At 33.7% G+C, this 17,500-nt stretch overlaps 1 protein-coding gene across 2 annotated transcripts in view; it reads right to left on the reverse strand.

Moving 5' to 3' along the window:
* LOC118764827 overlaps window positions 1-17,500 on the reverse strand; it is a 1,200,000-nt gene that overhangs the window by 574,091 nt on the left and 608,409 nt on the right. The gene's annotated exons all lie outside the window — the stretch shown is intronic.

Consider the following 17,500-nt stretch of genomic DNA (forward strand, 5'->3'; position numbering starts at 1 on the left):
TATACATATATACTACAAGCTTTCTTCAGTTTCCGTGTACCAAATCCACTCACAAAGCTTTAGTCGACCCGAGGCTATAGTAGAAGACACTTGCCCAAGGGACTGAACCCAGAACCATATGGTTGATAAGCAAGCTACTTACCACACAGCCCCTCCTACGCCTATATATATGTGTGTGTGTTCACATATATATATATTATATGTTCATGAAACAAGGTTATTATATTGTTAGTATAACATGAATTTGTTAATTTTATTCATACTAATAAAGTATCTTCAATTTTTGGGCTTTTATTTGGTGTGCCGCAAATGAATTCTGCTCGTCCAGTGCGTCGTAAGGCAAAATGTTTGGCAGACACGGCTCTAAACGGTAGACAAAATCCGTTAACTGACGAATTTTTCATTGCTGAGTCGTGCCGGAGAGCATATATTTTATGGGCAAAGCTGGTGCATGAAAAGAAGCAGTCGCTCTAGAATAGCAAAGAAGCTTTAATTACGAAACTCTTGAAAGCCCAAGTTTTTTGTCGGGAGGTATATTATTACTCACTCGATTCTCTTTCAATTATCTGGTTGCGATTTGTGCAGCAGATGCACTGAGGGTGATCATGAGCATCTCACGCATTGAATGTACATCCCCTCAAGCATTTAAATTATTCAATAATTATTTCCAATTTTGGCACAAAGCCAGCAATCTAGAGGAGATGTGGAGGGTAGTCGATAATCTTAATCCGTGTTCAGCTAGTATTATTTTATGGACTCCGAAAAGACTGAAGGTCAAGTCAGCTTAGTGCTATACGAACTCAGAATGTAAAGCGCCGGAAGAAGACGAAGGAATTCGTCTTCGTCATTTTTTCCCTTATCTACTTACAATTCTACCAGTTTACCCACTTTTGGCAAATAATGAATAAACAACGATACCTACATGAAGTAGTTTTGTGAATTGTTGTCGCTGTTTTGATCCTTCGACTTGGTAGAAATAGCAACCAAACCAACCTCAAATCGCATCTTAGTGTGCCACTATAGTACAGAAAAGACAAGATGATCATGACTGGAATACCTTTGATCATAGGTCTACTGTAGCTAGCCTAGGGTTAAACAATAACAGCATCAAAGATTCAAATATAAGAAAAATGAAGAGCTGAGATCTTTATGCACTTCTTAAAGGAATTAATGCCATTGGTGAAAGGAAATAATTTCATAATTTTTTGGAAATTATTTCATTTACTATATTGTAAAATCGTCTTGTTCATAGTATATAGATTGCTTTTCGGTACTCTAATGTACAAAAAATTGCTTTTCGGTACTCTATTGTACAAAATGGCAAGTTGTAATTAACTGAGGTATATAGTTACAATGTGATCTTTAGACGACCGTGTGGTTCGATACAGAGTTGGAGTTTTTGCAGAGATTTAGATGGTTTCGAATCCCATGATCGATAATGAGCGATTTGAATAGGACGGTTCCGTCATGACTGAATTTTCATCTAAAACCTATTTGACTGATTGAAAAATATTCGGCTCACAGCCATGTTACTATCAATGGATTACCAATGCATTTTGTGTAACATCCATCAAATCTCGTAACGTTTTCTTTTCTGAATTTGAAAGCTATGAACTAAAACCAGTCAAGCCCAATCAATGTTCGCACCTTGTGACTTCTCGTCAACCTTAGTCTTACAATGTTTCACTATGTCTCTTCACGTAATTCTGTTATCCTGTAAAAACAGCCCCTTGGAACGGTCTTCTTGTTCACGTTTTTCCGATAGACCTGGAGAAATCTTGGAATACCATCAAAGATGTGACACAGATTGCAGATAATATAATAGGAGGTAAATGAGGATCAAAGAGAGAGAGAGAGAGAGAGAGAGAGAGAGAGAGAGAGAGAGAGAGAGAGAGAGAGAGAGAGAGAGAGAGGGCAACTTCCAGTGTAGTTGTTGGTGTTGCTGTTGTTAATATTGTTTAGCTTCAGGTTAGTAATAATGGATCAGCCTCTCTAGTCGTTCCTCCCCAAAACAATGACCTCCTGGAATCTCCGCACTGACCTGTAATAGATTGAACTGAATATACGTAAATGGGTTCAATCTGACCGGCGGTCATAGAGAATGTGTAAGAGCATGGATACTACCCTTTCTCCAGACTCGGTAAGTAACAAAAATATAAAAAAAACAGGAACCTTAGAATCTTTTTGAATATCCAAGGCTAAACTGTCAATGTGTTTTCTTCCTCAAGGACGTACAGTATGGTTTGAAATAGACTTGATGCTATTTCTTGCAGGTCGAACAACCAGGAAGGGTCTCGTTATTCGAATGGCTTCCCTATAGATGTCAACCGCCAGAAACTCAAAAACAGTAAAATCCAACCGCATCAATATGATCATTACATGAAGCTCTATAAGTCGCAACAGTTGTTCATTCGCCAGCGGAGGCGTTGCTCTTTTACGTATGAAGAAGAAGAAGCAGAGTAGAAGTCAGAGGCGGACCCAAAGGAAGAGAGAGAGAGAGAGAGAGAGGGGGGGGGTTAACTCATAGCATAATTAATCTTCCCCTGATTTCGTCATGAATTTACTGTTATGATAATATGATATAACAGTGGAAGAATATAAATACACATTGACAAACATGCATATATACACTAATATACACTCATGTTTATATGCACATAGACACACGTACATATATGCATGTGTAGATGTGTTTCGGTGTATGTATGAGAGTGTTTATTTCGTAGATACACGCTCTTTATTTCATACACATATACACAGCTTAACATAGACATGTACCTTTATCTGTCTTTAAATACAGATATTATAACCATGGGCCATGTAATATATACATATGCATACATACATACATACATATATATATACATATATATATATATATATATATATATATATATACATATATATATATATAATATATATTTACATATATATATATATATATATATATATATATATATATATATATATATGTATATAATATATATATATATATACGCGAGAAAGAAGCAACAAGAATGGATAGGTTTTTAGTACGATCGTTTCATACAAGGACAGGTTTTATTAAAAGTTGCAAAGATTACAGCATATAAACGAGTCCCGTACTCATCAGCTAAAATACATGTAAGTTCTCTAGACATCCTAGTGTTTGAGGCTATACTCATGAAGTAATGTAGATAATTAAACAGATTTCTAAAGTTCATTAAAGTTCTTTAAAGATGATGTACAGTCTTATCACAGAATTTTAAAAAAGTTTTGATAGCATCACAGAGAAGGTGACCTAATCCATATGAATTTCCATAGATATGATGAGGGATTATATACTCACAGAAGACAAATTTATCCATTGTTAATTACAACGAGGTGGGTCTCAATTCCTGCTTATTAGCATTACAGAGAGGGTGAATTAATCCTTTGTATATATGCACAGATTCCAATGGTGTAGATGTAAATTTCCAGAGAAATGGAGATGAATTTCATATTCACAGGCGATAAATTTTACAATGGTTGAACACAATGAGGTAGGTATCAATCCTTGTTATATGATTAGGTGTTTGCCATATTAATCACATTACTGCTATTCACAAGAGGCTGTAGCTATTTAACTCTTAAAGGCTGAAGGGCTTACTAGATCGGCCAAGAATAGAGAAGGGAATAGAAGAAAAGAGAGAAAATAATGGAGGAGGGAGCAAAAAGGGGGGGGAAAGGGGGACTAAAAGAGAAGAGAAAAGGAAACAGAGAATAAGAAGAAGAAAAAGAAGAAAGAGAAAAGAGAAAGAAATAGGGAAAGAAGGGAAAAAAAGAAAAAGAAAAAAAGAGGGTTCTAGTTATACAGAAGAGCTAGTAGACTGTAAGTCTGGTTTTAATCAACAGGCATCTAGGAACTAGAGGGGAATATTATTCTTTGACCAGTAAACCGTTAATTTATTGCTGTTGAAATCAGCTATGAGTTTAAAGAGAATCTAAAGAGATAACACAGTCAGGGGTTAAGGGGTCAGATGCTAAAATCACCAGAAAATACATTAGGAAAATCTAAGTATAATCTTATCAAAAAGTCATTAAAAATTTACTTATTTAATTTATTCATTTTATTGTCTTAAGGAGTTGTCGTTATTATTCATACATTGACTGACTACAGGTCAAATCTTATAAGATCATTTACAAGGTGTTAGGGGATTGTCTATCATAATGAAGATAATCATATTATCACCGAGGGAATAGCCTTATTTATTTAATTATGAAATAGAATTATGGGGCTACAGTAACTAATTATAATTTATTAGAGTTATGCTATTTAAATTAGATTAAGTTAGGAATTAAAATTAAATATTACAATTAAGATTTAAAATTAAGAATTTAAAAATTGTGAGTTTGAAATTAAATAAAGCCTCAATTAAGTAGCGAATAAGTACTATTCATTTCCCTGTTCTCAAAAAACTGATGCAGATATAAGGAAAAAGATAAAGATAACTGTAATGTGAGAACTCTTAGTTATCTACTTAAAGCAGTGCTATACTAGTAGAAATCAAGTTATATCTATCTATCTAGTTATGAATATTCCAATCATTTAAAATATTTTAAAGTCTTCAATTTAGCGTGGACACAAACTTGACCTAGTTCGATATGGTTATTCAATAAGTTTCTATGTTTACTATGCTTTAGAATTTCGTACGTCTCCATGGAGCATAGTTGACAACCAACCCTACTATTTTTATACGGAATTGCTCTCCTAACTATTTCCCAATTAAGGGTATAATTTTTGTTATTATTTTTGAGTTCCCAGATTTTGTTTGAAAGTGTGGTGGTACCAGCTTTATGACGTAATTTAAAAGTCGAGATGTGATTTCTAACTCTGGCTAAAAAATTAATTGTACAGCCAATGTAAAAATATTTGTTATTCTCCGTGGATATGGTACATTTATAGATTACATTATTTTCCCTACATAGACCAGGTGCCGGGCATTTTGATTTTATTCTACACTTACACACAGGAGGAACAACTTCAGGCCTTGGATTATTCCTGGGTAGATGTTTAAGGTTCCTATTATTTTGATTATCATTTCTATAGTTGGTGCTGATATCTAAAGTATTGTTATTATTTATTGATCCTTCCGTTTCATCATTTAGGTGTAAAGTCCTACCAAGATTTCTTATATTATTCGTAATGTTATTATTATTGTTAGTCTTTTTATCCAACTGTATATTATTGTTATAGATATCACTGATATTTTCATTCTCCTTATTTTCTCCATTAGCCTTATTTCTATTATTTCTATTATTAACAATATTACTTCTATTAATATCGGCATTGTTATTATTACTATTAATGTTAATGTTATTAGTCATTCTGTGGTTACTAATTTCACCTATGTTTTGATAGTTCCTATTGCTGTTTTTATTGTTGGTAGTATTATTGTTATTGCTATTGGTATTCATTCTGATATTATTATTTTTATTTCTATCTTTCCTGGCTAGTTTAATGTTGTTATTATTAATTTTAGCTATTAAAGTGGACATATTTGGGAGGGTTGAATAAGAAATCCTAACTGTTTTCCTAGAAATAATTCTATGATATCTATGAGAGATAGGGAAATTTTTTTCCAGAATCACTTTGAATTTGTTCTGTATATCCGATTGTATCGCACAGTTGAAAGGAATATTCAGCCATAATATATCTTTTTATAAAATTTAGGGTTCGTAGAATTACTACTATTCATCTCACCGGAGTTATTGTATTTATTACCATTATTTTTATTTTTATTTGTGTGCATCTTAGGTTTATCTACTTCAATCTTATCCGAGTTACCTATGTTCTGGTCAATGCTTCTATTTGAATTGTTGGGCCTGTACTCTAGATTAGCGTTTACCGTTAATTTAATTCTACTTTTATTTCGGGCTTGGTCTTTTTTGCTGCTTACGTGATTACTGATAACTTCATTATTAGGAATACGTGAGTTCTCCTTATCAACGAATGTAATCTTTTGGTTGTATCCAGCCTTAGTTAACGCCGCATTATAATGCTCAGAATGGGAGTTAAATATATCCTTATTGGATGATAATTTGAAATTCTTAATGAAATATTTCTTACTAAAGATTCTATTATATTTGGGGGATGATTTGATAATTTATTTACGTAATTCGTGACTTCGCCTTCCTTTCTAAATGGGTAATGTAGCTTGGAGTTAAGGTCTAGGGTAATATCTAGGAAATTAGCTATTTTAGTGCCCGGTTCATACGTTATACTGAGGTTGAAATCCTTAAAGAACTTATTAATTTTCTTTCTAATCCTTTCTATAACAGATTTATTATTACTAGGGATAACAAACAGAGCATCATCCCTATATAGACCCCCCTGTATTTCTGGGATATCCTTGCTTATGCATTTTAATAGATATGCGCCTACTAGGTTGGTTACCTCAGCCGAATCACTGGAACCCATTGGTATATCAAAAAAATTTGGTGTATCTGCTCTAGTCCATAATTATCTTCAAATTCAATAAATGTCTTCCTAGCTAGTAGCACAATATTGATTTCTTCTCTAGTTATGAGGGAGCGATTCATGGCAAATATTAGTGATTTGTTGAGTAAGATAGGGGAAATGCTAGAGTAATAACTATTAATATCGAACTGAATAAAGGACAGACTACTAGTATTAGTTAGAGAGTTAAACCATTTTAGAACTTCGTCGGTACTTAGCCATAGTTTAAGGGGAGAAGGGGGTTATTTGGGGTAGAACAGTATCCAGGATAGATTTACTAAGTCGGCAATGTCCGACTTAGTTGGACAGATCAGCCTTATACACAAGGGTTATCCAAGAAGTCCTTTTTGTCTTTTTCCCCCTGGTCTTTAAGGTTGTGGTCTTTAAACCCTAAAAATGATTTGATTTGAACGGAAGGATCAATTCTTATTAATAAACAATTTTAGATATCAGCCACCAACTATAGAAATGATAATCAAAAATAATAGGAACCTTAGCATCTACCAGGAATAATCCAAGGCTGAAGTTGTTCCTCCTGTGTGTGGTGTAGGTAGAATATAAATCAAATGCCCGGCACCTTGGTCTATGTAGGGAAAATAATGTAATCTATAAATGTACCATATCCACGGAGAATAACAAATATTTTTACATTGGCTGTACAATTAATTTTTAGCCAGAGTTAGAAATCACATCTCGACTTTAAATACGTCATAAAGCTGGTACCCCCACCACTTTCAAAAAAATCTGGGAACTCAAAAATAATAACAAAAATTATACCCTTAATTGGGAAATAGTTAGGAGAGCAATTCCGTATAAAAATAGTAGGGTTGGTTGTCAACTATGGCTCCATGGAGACGTACGAAATTCTAAAAGCATAGTAAACATAGAAACTTATTGAATAACCATATCGAACTAGGTCAAGTTTGTGTCCACGCTAATTGAAGACTTTAAAATATTTTAAATGATTGAATATTCATAACTAGATAGATAGATATAACTTGATTTCTACTAGTATAGCACTGCTTTAAGTAGATAAAAGAAGAGTTCTCACATTACAGTTATCTTTATCTTTTTCCTTATATCTGCATCAGTTTTTGAGAACAGGGAAATGAATAGTACTTATTCGCTACTTAATTGAGGCTTTATTTAATTTCAAACTCACAATTTTTAAATTCTTAATTTTAATCTTAATTGTAATATTTAATTTTAATTCCTAACTTATCTAATTATTTAAATAGCATAACTCTAATAAATTATAATTAGTTACTTGTAGCCCCTAATTCTATTTCATAATTAAATAAATAAGGCTATTCCCTCGGTGATAATATGATTATCTTCATTATGATAGACAATCCCCTAACACCTTGTAAATGATCTTATAAGATTTGACCTGTAGTCAGTCAATGTATGAATAAAACGACAACTCCTTAAGACAATAAAATGAATAAATTAAATAAGTAAATTTTTAATGACTTTTGATAAGATTATACTTAGATTTTCCTAATGTATTTTCTGGTGATTTTAGCATCTGACCCTTAACCCCTGACTGTGTTATCTCTTTAGATTCTCTTAAACTCATAGCTGATTCAACAGCAATAAATTAACGGTTTACTGGTCAAAGAATAAGTTTCCCTCTAGTTCCTAGATGCCTGTTGATTAAAACCAGACTTACAGTCTACTAGCTCTTCTGTATAACTAGACCCTCTTTTTTTCTTTTCTTTTTTTCCATTCTTTCCCTATTTCTTTCTCTTTTCTCTTTTTCTTTTTCTTCTTCTCATTCTCTGTTCCTTTTCTCTTCTCTTCTAGTCCTGTATATATGTATACATGTATGCCGTATGTATATATATATATATATTATATAGATATATATATATAACTGTTTATATATCAGTTACCCTCTTATACATATACACATATATATGTGTGTAGTATGCATGCTATGTTGTGTGTGTATGTATAAGAGGGTAACTGATATATTAACTGTAATTTTCTAATGTTTTTGTTACATACGTTTGAAAGCATTTTATGTGCATGTAAGTTCCACCTCATTTCTATTTCCAGAATCACATATAAAACTGTGCGTGTACGCGTGAATAAGCATTCTTATATATGTGTGCTTGTGAGTGTGTGTGAGTATGCGTGTGTGTATGCGTGTGTTAGTGTGTGTTTGTATTTGTGTGTGTGTGTGGTGTGTGTGTGTGTGTGTGTGTGTAGCTTGTGTGTTTGATTTTATTTTCAGTCATCATTTCGTATATATCGTTCTATATATTTTATTTTGCTATATCACTCAATTCAGTGTAATTTAATATTATATTGATTTTAGTGAACTCTGATACACCCACCGACATCTCTATGTATATCTACACACACACACACTCACGTACACATACAGAGAGAGTGAGAGAGAGAGAGAGAGAGAGAGATGCTTATGTACTGATATATACCCACATATGCATAATAATATTTGACAAGTATACACATATCCTTATACATACATAGAATTACGTATATGCACGTGCACACTCACAAAATACACACATACAGACAAATAGATAGATAAATAGATAGATAGATAGATAAATTAACTTCTGTTTTTATATGTTGCCATATATGAAAAAAATTTTCATTCAGTAATTGATGGATCATTTTAAGTAGAGTTCTATATGTTTTATATTTATGAGGACAAGGTTATACAACTTTTCTTCGTAAAAACAAGACACACACATACACATACTAGATAATGAAGAAGTCGATTTCTCATTTAAAGGATGCATATAATATTAGTTTTTGTGCATTCGTTTTCGCATAAGTTTAATACGACATTTTCTGATTTGTTTTGAATACCTTGGGACACATGCATATGCATATAAATATCTTTGCATGCATGAGTGTGAATCGGTGTGTGTGCCTATATATGTAGAGATAGATATCTATGTTTATGTATACACATCTATATATGTGTGTATGTATATATATACTCATATATGTATATTTGTGTGTGTGTATATATATGATAGATAGACAGATAGATGGATAGATAGATAGATAGATAGATAGATAGATAGATAGATAGATAGATAGATAGATAGATAGATAGATAGATAGATAGATAGATAGATAGATAGATAGATAGATAAACCGAAAATGTATATACAGGGAACGAGAGGTACTTAGGTACATATATGACAATTTAATAAAACATCTCTAATCTGGAAAACCCAATGTATCTTAATAAAAATATGTGCATAATTTTTCGATAAGCTTTCTTATACGATTAGTTTCTGAATCTGCCTTTCAGTCTCAATGACTGTTTCGGTGCTAGATCGGAATCTTTGACATAACTGCACAAAATGAACCTTATTCATTTCGGTCATCACCAGGACAATGGCAGCGTTTGTGAAGCTATGGTATTATGAGTTATATATTCAGTTTAAAATTAGGATCAAATCTTTATATGAATTTATCAAGTAGTTAGCGTGAACAACCTCATAAGAGAAAAATCCATCAATTTCTCTCTTAAATATATTTATTTATAATATACATAAATGCCACACGTTAGGAGGGACTCTTTATGTCAAAACTACCAAAATAAATAAACACATAGTACCGAACGCGAGGGATTTCAACAACCGAACCGAGCCTTTTACTAACAGAATTCTGTTTTTAAAAGGCTCGCTTCGAGAGTTGCATTCCCTCGCATTCGGTACTATGTGTTTATTTATTTTGGTAGTTTTGACTTTAAGAGTCCCTCCTAGCGTGTGGCATTTATGTATAGTAATGCCCTCTATAATATATATATATATATATATATATATATATATATATATATATATATATATATATATATATATATATATATATATATATATAAGCGTCTATTCATGGCTAACAACAGTCCGCAGTTCCTCTGCTTAGTCAGCAGTATTTATTCCAAGATCCGACAGATGTGAGGTGGCATGATATGACCTTCGTCACTCACCACACCTAAAACGGTCACAGTTACTGAAAACATCGTGTGTATTTCTCTGAGAGCATCAGAAGGATTTGCACATTACCATTTATCATCTACCCAGCTACACTTTTGCTCTTGATCGAAGATTTTCGAATCATAAAAATCAAAGCATATCACGTTGAAGAGAGTTTTCATTTTCGTTAAGTAAATACTTTTCCTGTCTTTGCAGACATGAATTCGTTTCTCCTCAGTACATACGACTTGTATCCTATGGACTTATGATATTCCGCTCCGACACATGAAAGTATTCGGTGATGGTCATTACTAATATTTTAATAATATCTTGAATCCCTTGAATGAATTTCGTGAGTAGATGCGCGAAGCTGTGGCTGAAAGTAAACAAATTTAAGACCAGTTCCAATATGTTTGAAAGATATTTGGACCTGTAAAAGTCTTATCCCGTTGAAGAAAAAATGATGTGAAAAACACCAGTGAGCCCAGGTTGCCCTCTGTTGACTGATGGATGTATGCAAGTCGAACTCTTAGTTCTCATCAGTATTAGATTCCAAAGTGAGCCAACTCTAACCTGATTGTGAAGCGAAGCTTCTTTTACCAGAAATGAGTCCCTATAATTAAGTATAGCGGATTTTGAGACTCTAAGTTTGCTGAAACCAGGGTGAAAATATATTAGCTACCTTAAATAGTTGACTTCAAACTACATACAACAATCTAAATTACTTTTATTCTCTGATTCCTCTTTTAAGAATATATCTAGCGAGGTTAATGGGATGCAGTTTGGGGGTAACTGAGTGTTCAGTTTTAATCATGAAGAGAGGCTGAGAAACATATATGGTGGTATAAATGTAGATGATATCTTTAGGTTAGTGAGAGGAGAAAGAATACATGCATCTTAGAGTGCAGTAGGATGATAAGAGAAAATGAAAAGAAAAGAGAGGAGAAAATATCCGAAATTGTTAAAACAAAGACTAGGAAGGTACCCAAAACAAAACTAAATAGACTGAAGCTTCTGAACACAAATAATAGATGGGCAATGAAAATAATACTCTCCTTTTCTTTTTTTAAAAAATTAAACAAAAGGCAGAGCTGCAGAAAATAGAAACAGTAGAAGGCTTCTCACAAGGTATAATGCGCACCATCATAAAAGTTATATGAAACAGGATGTAACTTCCAAGAAAGAGAAGAAGCAGTGGTTTGTAAAATGTAGAAGACGCTTTCAAAATCTGAGCTGTGCATAGCAAAAAATATATTAGAGTATGATAATAATAATAATAGTAATAGTAATAGTAATAATAATAATAATAATAATAATAATAATAATAATAATAATAATAATAATAATAATAATATCTCAAAATACAAAGACCTGGAAATAGAGGTAACTAGAATGTGGAACCTGAAAACAGAAACAATTCCTATCATAGTAGGTGCATTAGGCATGATAAAAAAATATTCAGACAAATACATAACAAAAACACCAGGACTTACAAACACATATAACATACAGAAAATTGCACTACTAGGCACTGCACACATCCTACGCAGAACACTTTCCATACAATAACCATCAGAGCATCACAACAAATCACAGCACATACCCAAGGCACACAGAGCTGCGCTCGGTAGTGAAGTGAAAGCACGCTATAAAAATAAAACTACTGAATAATAATAATAATGATGATGATGATGATGATGATGATGATGATGATGATGATGATGATGATGATGATGATGATGATGAATAATGGTGGTGGTGGTGGTAGTGTTGATTTCAATTGTTAGCCACAGAGGCATAGATGTGGGCACATCACAAGAACAGTCTACAATGTGTAGTGGAATTTACATGTAAGATGAGGTAAAAGGAAAAAGACGGTGAAAAGGGATAAAAGTATAGATGGTATACATACTATGTAAACACATGAATGGTACAGTCTTCTTTATACAGGAGGCTCGGCAAAAACAGACTAAGAGAATAAGAACCAAGTCTAATCATTCACTATTCAAACAGGCCATATCAGACCCAAATACTACGCTTGTTTTATCTCTAAAGTGACCAGAATGGTCTCTCTCTCACCTACCCTGCAACGTCATTCTAAAACTAAACAATCACAACATCAAAATCCCAACGCTCCAAGATAGATTCAAAACAATGAGAATAAGTACTAAAGAGTTGAAGAAATGAAGGTTTGTGGTGTCGAATTGTACGACTGAAATTCTACTAGGTGGTAACTTAGTATGGCCAGTCTGATGAAACAAGTAAAAGATTATATATATAAAAGAGTGACTGTGTGGTAAGTAGCTTGCTAACCAACCACATGGTTCCGGGTTCAGTCCCACTGCGTGGCATCTTGGGCGAGTGTCTTCTGCTATAGCCCCGGGCCGACCAATGCCTTGTGAGTGGACTTGGTAGACGGAAACTGAAGGAAGCCTGTCGTATATATGTATATATATATATATGTGTGTGTGTGTTTGTGTGTCTGTGTTTGTCCCCCTAGCATTGCTTGACAACCGATGCTGGTGTTTACGTCCCCGTCACTTAGCGGTTCGGCAAAAGAGACCGATAGAATAAGCACTGGGCTTACAAAGAATAAGTCCCGGGGTCGATTTGCTCGACTAAAGGCGGTGCTCCAGCATGGCTGCAGTCAAAATGACTGAAACAAGTAAAAGAGTAAAAGAGTAAAGGAGTATATATATATATATATATATATATATATATATATATATATGGTGCAGATGAATAGGATGTTTGGATAATTTCAAAGTAGATATGTTAAAAGATAGAATGGTACTTGTGGTTATGTGGAAAATTGGGTTCTTCTATTCTAAAGAAAGCTTTAGCAGGACCCTTAAAGTTTAAAGTGAAGTTTACTATATCATGTTTTTAACCCACATGAATATACGCAGGATTACACCTAAGGACTCATGCTCTGGTATCTATAACTTCGAAAATTTGAACTATGAACTTTTATTCTTCTTTTTCTTCTTTCTTTCCATTTCCTTATTCTTTTACTGCCTTCCTCTATGTCGTCATCTTATTAATATATACCATTCTCATTTTCTCTATTTTTGTCTGATGACGGAATATCCCATACTCGTTGATATCCTACAAAGAGCTGCAATATTTTGAATATCTTCCTATAATAATATATTATACGACTTGAGATCTTTGTCTTGCCTTAATGTTTGACGTCCTGTTTAACTATGATATATATATATATATATATATATATATATATATATATATATATATATATATATATAATCAAAATAAGCAACAAGTATATCCGAGGTAATGTGGTACAATTGTTTCATGCTACTTCATTTTATTAAACACTGTAAGTTTTACATTAGTTTTAAAATGTCGAGCAATCTTCAGTCACTTATAGAAAGTTTCCAATCAAACGGACAATGCACATTCTTATTTCTATTTCGTTTGCCAACATTATAAAGAGGGTAGATATACAGACTATCATGTTCTTAAGAATGAAATCAACCTCTCTGTCTGTGTATCTACCCTCTTTATAATGTTGGCAAACGAAATAGAAATAAAAATGTGCATTGTCGGTTTGACTGGAAAATTTCTAAAAGTGGCTGAAGATTGCTCGACATTTTAAACTGATGTAATACTTACAGTGTTCAATAAAATGAAGTAGCATGAAACAATTGTACCATATTACCTCGGATATACTTGTTGCTTATTTTGATTATAATCCCCCCATTGATTTATATGGATTATACCATACAAAATTCTGGTGCCTTTGACTTAAGTACCATATTCATCTGAATCTATCTATCTATCTATCTATCTATATATATATATATATATATATATATATATATATATATATATATATATATATATATATATATATATATATATATATATATATATATATATATATATATATATATATATTACGGAGATGTACTCGCATAGCAAGTAATTTGATCTGAGATCGTGTGCTGAAACGAAAACAATTGCAGCGTGGAAGGTGTTTATAAGCCATTTAAGAAACACACAAAAGCCGTTTGATTCACTTCAACATTTAAGTTTAATTTGTCAAAATACTTTCGTCGCTGAAATCCGCGACCTGTTCACTGACGGACTTTGTCAGTGAACAGGTCGCGGATTTTAGCGACGAAAATATTTTGACAAATTAAACTTAAATGTTGAAGTGAATCGAACGGCTTTTGTGTGTTTCTTAAATGGCTTATAAACACCTTCTACGCTGCAATTGTTCTATATATATATATATATATATATATATATATATATGTACGAGGTGGTATGAAATAGTTCCGAGTGTGGTTCTTTTAACAAAAAATAACTTATTTACCTCAGTTTTAACATCGCCTCCTTCAAAGTAGTCACCTTGCGCAGCAATACGCCAGTTCCAGTCTTCTTGCCACTTTGGAATCCGGCCTGGAAGTCGTTTTCCGTTAGTGAATCGAGAGTTTTTGCGATTCGCTCTTGATCTAGACAATGATATCAAACAGGTGACTTTTGATGAGCATTTTCACCTTAGAGAAGTGATTGAAGTCCGCGGGGTTAATCAGGCGAATAGGGTGCTGAATCGATACCATTTTGATTTTTGCGAGAAACTCGCGAGTGAGAACAACTCGATGATAGGGCACATTGTTATCGTGAAGAATCCAAACGGTGGGATTGTTTGCACAGACTATTACGACAGACCAGCAACATCAGCAATGCCGTTCATTGTCCTCCTGCCATTCCCAAGCATAAGCTGATGGATTTCCCACATTTCCGGGGGTGACGCACGTGGTAAGTTTTCCAGATCCCTCATCATCTTACTGGAACATTATTCCGCTTTTGAAACATTACGTACGATCTATTGTCTCGTCGCCGTTAGCTTGCTGAAGCATGCTTAATGTCTCTGTAACAGACTTCATTCTTTGGTCCTGTCCATAACAAAATCTCAAACTACAGTATACACATTATCACAAAAACACAAATTTCACATCTTGCGAATGAAGCACAGTAATGTCTCTCGGCACACCGATTCATGAAGTTCACTGCTAGCTCTCACTACGCAAGCAACCGACGAAGTACATTGTGGCATATATTCCAGTGTCGTACTTACTGAGGTAAAAATAAGTTGAAATCTTCTTCGCATTTAGTTCTTGTGATGTGGATCTATAACGTACATTTGAAGATGGCTCTTTAGCGGGAATTCTGCAATGTCGGTCAGGACAAGGTGACAGTATTTGTTCGAGCTGAATGAATCTTGTGTTCAGAAACTGCTTTAAGTATACACTTTCTCGACTCTTTCACCAGGTTGCAAGGGTGTGTATAATATCCTGGACACTAACGAACTAAGAGATAGATAGGTAAATAGATAGATAGATAGATACATACATACATACATATATACATAGGTAGATATACAGGCACTCAAATATATAATTGTGTGTGTGTGTGTGTGTCTGTACTGTGTGATAAGAAGCTTGCTTCCCAACCACATGGTTCCAGTACGGTTTCACTGCGTTGCGTTGCACCCTGGGCAAGTGTCTTCTACTATAGCCTCGGGCCGACCAAAGCCTTGTGAATGGATTTGATTTGCGGAAACTAAAAGAAGCCCGTCGGATATAAATATATATATATATATGTGTGTGTGTGTGTGTGTGTGTGTGTGTGTGTACGTGTGTTTGTGCCTTCGTGTCTCTGCTTGTCCTCCCCACTTCACCGATTAACAATCGGCGTTGGTGAGTTAACATCCCCGTAACTTAGCGGTACGGCAAAAGAAACCGATAGAATAAGTGCTAGATTTTTTTTTTAAATAGGTTCTGGGTTCGATTTGTTTGACCAACGCCTTACAAGGCGGTGGTATAGCATGGCCGCAGTAAAGCGACTGAACCAAGTAAAAGAATACGTTATAGGTAACGCATAAATGAATGTGCGTGTGTGTGCTGTTGAGTGTATGAGGATGTGTGCAATACACCTGTCTTTGTCTGTACTTATGCGTATATGCATATATATATATATATATATATACCAATTAAGGACTGAACACGAAAAAGTGGACAGTCAACATGCTAGATATAGACGTCAAATCGCCATTCTCCACAAAAAGTGTATGTTCTCAGATCAAACTCAACACAAAACCAAAACAATAAACAAGTGAAAAATATACGAAATAAATATTTACCCATGTACTAAATTCAGTTTCGGCTGTTATTTTCCGCAAGGAAAAGTGCAGCCATCATCAGCATGGTCCCATATAAAATGTAATTTGCTGTACTAAATGCCAACACGATACCGAAATATCGCGTGCATGGAGTACGGCCTATTACATTTGAAATATATATTTCAAATGTCTCTAATTTTGGCGCGATGAGACCCGAGAAAACTAGCCTGCAGCTAATAGTTAGCAGCAGTTAATTTATCGGTTAGAGAACAAATATTTATATAACATTAAATTTAGGGTAAAAATTGATATTTATCAATTAGAACCAGTGGTCTAGCATATTAAAGAAAGAATCCGAAGATTAAAATATTTATATATACCAATTAAGGCCTGAACACATATATATATACATATATATACATACACATACGTATATGAGCATACATACATACATTATATATATATATATCACCGTGATATATATATATCACTGTGATCACCGTCACCGACCAGGCTATCAGATGTTGCTACACATCGCTGGTCACAATATGCTTCGCATTGTTTTAGCCTTCAAATGACGCTACCCGCTGGCTAAGCGAGCAGGCCAATATATATGTGTGTATAAATATATATATATATATATATATATATATATATATATATAGAGAGAGAGAGAGAGAGAGAGAGATGTGTACGCTGATGTCTATCATCATGTAATATATATGTTTGCGTGTTTCTGTTTCTTTTCATATGTGTGTATGTTTGTGTCCATATTGGCATGTGTATTCATTCATTCATTCATTCATTCACTTTTTTTACTCTCCTATATATAACCTTGTACGTTGTAATCCTCTTTATATACGCTTTCATTATTAATGCTTAACCGATTATGAACAAAACCAATAA

Source organism: Octopus sinensis, linkage group LG9 (genome assembly GCF_006345805.1).
Source record: "Octopus sinensis linkage group LG9, ASM634580v1, whole genome shotgun sequence".
In the NCBI taxonomy this organism is placed as follows: domain Eukaryota; kingdom Metazoa; phylum Mollusca; class Cephalopoda; order Octopoda; family Octopodidae; genus Octopus; species Octopus sinensis.